Genomic DNA, 6174 nt, shown 5'->3' with positions numbered 1-6174 from the left:
TATATATATATATATATATATATATATATATATATATATATATATTTATGTATATATATATATATGTTTATGAATGCATGTTGCATATATATGTGTGTGTACATATACATGCATGTGCATATCACATTTTCTAGGGCTTCCTATATCTGTAAAAATGTCTATTTGATGAGTGATGTTGTTTATATCTCTCCTGATGAGATTGATGCATAGCTGATCATAATTCTTCCTGTCGGACGTATTTTGAATGCATACATCAAAACATATTCTTTTACTTGTTTCAGTCATTTGACTGGTCATGCTGGAGCAACACCTTTAGTCGAGCAAATTGACCCCAGGACTTATTGTTTTATCTGTCTCTTTTGCCCAACCACTAAGTTACGAGGATGTAAACACACCAGCATCGATTGTCAACTTATATTCGGCGGGGACAAACACAGACACACAAACATATGCACACACAAGGCGGCGAGCTGGCAGAAACGTTAGCACGCCGGGCGAAATGCTTAGCGGTATTTCGTCTGCCGCTACGTTCTGAGTTCAAATTCCGCCGAGGTCGACTTTGCCTTTCATCCTTTCGGGGTCGATTAAATAAGTACCAGTTACGCACTGGGGTTGATATAATCGACTTAATCCGGTTGTCTGTCTTTGTTTATCCCCTCTGTGTGTAGCCCCTTGTGGGTAATAAAGAAATAACACACATACATATATATACATATATACGATGGGCTTCTTTCAGTTTCTGTCTATCAAATCCACTCACAAAGATTTGGTCAGCCCGAGGCTTTAGTAGAAGACACTTGCCCATGTGCCACACAGTGGCACTGAACCTGGAGCCATGTGGTTGGTAATCAAGCTACTAACCACACAGCCACTCCTGTAGAATATATGAAGATATAAATGTTTTAATAACATCCTGAGTGTTTGTGTAAATGTGTATGTTTGTATGTATGTGCAAATGTGTGTGTGTGTATTTGTAGCATTCTTAGACATGAATAAAGTGCTATTAGAATTTTTAGTCATTTGATGCTATTAGATTAGTTACATCTTTTCTTCAGTGAATTGTAGATGTAAGCTTACTTATTTGTGTCCGTGTCTTCCATATGTCATGAATTACATACACTTAAATCCTACCTCAAACCTTTTATTTGGTGCCACCACCACCACTGCTGCCGCTTCCACCACCACCGCTGCCGCTGCCACCTCCACCACTGTGCAGCTGCCACCACCACCACCACCACCACCACATCCACCACCAACACCACTGACACCAGCAGTTATAGCAGCAGTACTAATAGTTGCTTTTCTGATTTGTTCATAATAATTAGAAGATTTTTAAGTACTACCCACACAATCTTCAAACAGCAAGCTAAACTCCAAGTTAACTGTTGACATTTCTTTCTGAAAAGATTAATTTTTTTTATTTCGGAAATCCTCAAAATGATAAATTAATCCAAGATTAAATTAATTTTTGCACAATTTCAACTTTTTTCTATTTTTTTTTTTTAATACTATCATCGCACTTATATCACTTACAAAAGTGATAGTGCTCAATGTGCCCACCCTCATGTCTAGCAATCACAACTGTTCTATACCTACAAACCTTGACTGTTTACCTTTCCTTCTTACTTTCCTTCCAATACTTTACCTCAATGGTCTTTCCTGTGCAATGTTGTCTCCTTCACTCACACTCTTCCACGTTTTCCATATTCCAAAAATTTCCCTTTCCTTCAAATGGGCCCTTAATCTGCATTATCTTTTAGTCCATAGCTCTTCAACTGTAATGTACACCAAATCCTCCTTTTCCTGAATCAATTATAACACATGCCCTTATATCTACAGCACAACTACCCTCTTTGACCACAACAACATCCCTTCCTTAGCACTGACCATTCCACCTAAATACTGACCATTCCATCTATACCACTACAAATGTCAATTACTATCTTAAATGCTAGTTCTGTAATCTCTTATGTATTGGGAAAACTGGCTGTTTGCAGACTGCTTCACCAAACATCTACAATCACTTAAGCATCACCTGTTAAATGTTACTTCAAATAATCTATGCACATTGTTTTCCACCTCTCAATCTGTGAGTTCCACCATAGCTTTTCTACTTGTTGCTATCAAAATGAGCAATGTCTCATCTTCCACCTGTGATGTTCCACTCACTCTGGTATAAGCACATAACCATCTACTCCACATGCATTTATTACATCACATATGCACATAAGCATAACCACTGGCTTTACACTTGTACACACATACAAACACACACACAGCCATATACAAAGATATATTCTTAACACACATCACACAGCCATACAGTTAGCTTTTCCCTCCTTCCATTTTTATCCATTACACAATCTCTACATACACACAAGCATAAATCATGCATTATTACACTTTATGTGCATTCATCCATTTATACGGGTTGTGTGTCTTACAAACACACATTCAGATTATTTGACCTACTAATAGTCAGTTAATTGCATGGTCAATTTAATAGATATATGGAATGATGGATATGCTTATTGATTGATAGGTTGACAGGGTGATAAATACACACTAAAGTAAAACAAACATAGATGGACTGTTAGCTATACATATTGACACATAAACTGGTCAAAAGGTATACAGATGATTTTGTTGCAGTTTGATAAATGACGATACACACAGTTGAATGGTTTTATGTACATTCATGTATATATGACTGAGGAAAGTAGTATTATGTAAGAATTATCTTACATAACAACTGGAAACATGCATTCAAAATATCAATATATAAACATTTGGTTTTTGTCTTATTCTGTATTATGCAATTTTTTTCCATAACAATCTAGCTTGTCCTTGCTTTGAATATACGGTTAAAACAACAAGAATATAGGAGTGGAATGTTTTACCAGATCCAGGTCAAAATATTCTGCTAGATTATATTGAATCAAAACATATGCTCAATACACACACACACACACACACACACACACATACACATATATTCTTTTATATATATATGTTCTTTTATTCTTTCATTCTTTTACTTGTTTTAGTTATTTGACTGCGGCAACACTGAAGCACCACATTGAAGGGTTTTCATCGAAGAAGTTGACCCCAGGACTTATTCTTTCGAAGCCTGTACTTATTCTATCAGTCTCCTATGCCAAACCACTAAGTTACAGGGATGTAAACACACCAGCATTGGTAGTCAAGCAATTGTTTAGGGACAAATACAGACACACACACACACACACACACACACACAACCACACACACATATACATACATATAATATATATATATATATATATATATGTGTGTGTGTGTGTGTGTATGTATATATATATATATATATATATATATGTGTGTGTGTATGTATATATATATATATATATATATATATATACGATGAGCTTCTTTCAGTTTCTGTCTACCAAATCCACTCACAAGGCTTTGGTTGGCCTGTGGCTATAGTAGAAAACACTTGCTCAAGGTGCTATGCAGTGAGACTGAACCCGGAACCATGTGGTTAGGAATCAAGCTTCTTACCACACAGCCATACCTGCACTGATATATAATACACACACACACACACACACACACAGACACACACACTTATATATATGGTTATGTGTGTGTATGTATACATATATATCAGAGTCGGGCCATTGCCAATGCCTTGTAAATGGTACCCATGAATCATAGTCATAGTTTTGGTGATTGACACTGCCATGTAAATGGCACCTGTGAATCACAGTGATGATCATTGCCAGTACTATGTAAAGGCCACCCATGAATCATTATGATCATTCTGGTACCATGTAAATGGCACTCGTGAATCACAGTTGTAGTCGTTGCCAGTATCATGTAAATGGCACCTGTGAATCATAGTTGTGGTTGTTTCCAGTTCCATGTAAATGGCACCCATGCCAGCGGTATGTAAAAGGAGCATCCATTACACACCTAGAGTAGGAAGGGCTTTCAGTGCATAATGCATGCTTCTTTGCTTATATCACCAGACAACTCCTGCAGTGAGACCACCAGATCACATGGTTTCAAACTTCTTTGATCTGATTGGTAATGGATGCTTGACTGCTAGAGACAGCAACAACTCAACTCTTCACTAGCGATATACAGAAAATCAGTGCCAGAACAGGCACTGGTGTTTCACTTTGCCAGTGGAGAGATGAGTCACTGCTGTCTCAAGCAGTCTTGTGTCAGTCACCAATGAGACCAAAGAAGATCGAAATCACATGATCTGGTGGTCTTGGTGCTGGAGTTGATGGGAAGCTATCTTTCTGCTGCTGATATAAGCAAACAATTATGCATTTTGCACCAAAAACCTATATAAAAGTTTCTCTCATTCTCACAGTATTGTCTGTTTTAACAGAACTTCCAGGCTTAAGTGGGAATAAATATTGCCCTCTCAGTATTAATACTGCCTCTCTTTCACTTCGCTCTGTCCCTTACATTTTTTTCTCACCCCTCCTTAATTCTTCTATCCCTCTGCCTCTACCGCTCTCTCTTCTCTCCTCAAGTGACCAGTGTTCGGCCAAGCCTGACCTTTCTTTCTTCATTCGACTACCATCTGTGCAACATCTATATTCCTCTCTGTGCCTGTCAAATCTTATGTCCCTGCCATAAGGCTTTACTTCCACACACGCCAGCTTAATTCAATTTGTCCTTAGTCGAAAGATACCCATTGTTAATGTCCTGTTATTTGTATTTGTGTAACATTTCTCTGTTTTTTCTGTTCTTGTTTTCATATACATTTGCTGCTTTCTTCCGAGGAGTCTAATGCTCTTAGCTTAGTTTTTCCTTGGGGCTGGCCAGATTGGAGCAATCTCGAGTATAACCAGCCAAAATTGCAAAGATAATCTGGAACTTGGCTGAGGAAAGAAAACTCCGAATGACCCATTCTTGTTTTCTTTGTATCATCTGTCTGGATGTTTTATTGTCCTTTTTTGTATCACCTAACTGTCTGGATGTTTTGTGTTCTTGTCCCATTTTTGTATTTTTTATATATAAAGAAGAAAATGTTTTGAATGGTACAACAATGCTCTATAATACAAACAATGGACTATGTACCTGTTGTAATTTAGTCATCCATAGTCTGATAATATTTCACAATAAAATTCCTTCTTCAGATATTCTTAGAATAATTGGTTTTCCGACGGCTTTTCTTTTTTTTTTTTTCAGATGCATCTCAGCAGTGGTCTCTCGAAGCTCCTTTTGGAATTCCTCATGAGAAGTGTGTGATGTCGGCCATGTCGCAATCTCGTGTGCTGGTACATCTGTAGCACTGCTTCTATGTTATGTATAATACATGCAGCTTCCTTTTTTTTTCCTTTATATATATATATATATATATATACAGGCAACTGTGCAAGTAAATAAATTAAGACACATCAGATATTTCAAATATATTAAATATATTATTTTGTTTGGGGATTTGGTTTGCAAGATTCTTTATGTGAGTTCGTGTGTTGAAGCATATTCTGTTATGTCTGGGGAGTGTCTCTTTTTTTTGTGCCTTATAATTTAAGACACTCACCGGTAAAATTTCCACTTATTCCTTATTTTTATCTTCCTAAAATTTTTGTTGCGTCTTGAAACCTTTTCAATAGTCTTGACTCTTAAATTTCTTAAATGTTTTTTCAATATATAGGTATTTATATTAATACACAGACTATAAATGACAGAAAAAATTAAACGAGTGGAAGAGAAGTGTTATAAGCCCAACAGCTGTTTCTGGGGTCTTGGCAATCCATAATAATGTTGGTAGATTTAGTTCATCACAATAAGCTGCCATATGGATGCAGTTAACATTGAATGATATGACCCTCCATCAACAGGGTAGAGAAGATATTACGTTTCAGATCTTAAGGCAAAGAATTTAATTTTCTGTCATTTTACTCTGTGTAAGTTGCATCTATCAATATAAATAGGTACATATTTATAAATAAAAATTCCTCACCTGAAAGTTTCCACATTTTGCTTTCTCTCATTTTGTATATACACGTATGTACATATTTTGTATTTGATCTGTTTAATATATTCAATACACTTGATGTATATAATTTGTTTATCTTTACAACTGCCTCTATATGGAGAATCACTGGATCTCATCTACGAACAATATATATATATATATATATATATACACATATACACATACAT

The 6174-nt window shown here is 36.2% G+C and overlaps 1 long non-coding RNA gene across 1 annotated transcript in view; it reads left to right on the top strand.

The window, feature by feature from the left end:
- Nucleotides 1-5980, top strand: part of LOC128247613 (uncharacterized) — a 64921-nt gene extending 58941 nt beyond the window's left edge. Inside the window, exon 3 of the long non-coding RNA XR_008263982.1 lies at nt 5194-5980. This is a non-coding gene — a long non-coding RNA (uncharacterized LOC128247613). The remainder of the gene's footprint in view (nt 1-5193) is intronic.
- The last annotated feature ends 194 nt before the right edge of the window (nt 5981-6174 follow it).

This window comes from Octopus bimaculoides, chromosome 4, assembly GCF_001194135.2.
Source record: "Octopus bimaculoides isolate UCB-OBI-ISO-001 chromosome 4, ASM119413v2, whole genome shotgun sequence".
NCBI classification, from domain to species: domain Eukaryota; kingdom Metazoa; phylum Mollusca; class Cephalopoda; order Octopoda; family Octopodidae; genus Octopus; species Octopus bimaculoides.
Note: the sequence above shows the minus strand (reverse complement) of the source record. Positions and strands in the feature narration are given on the sequence as shown.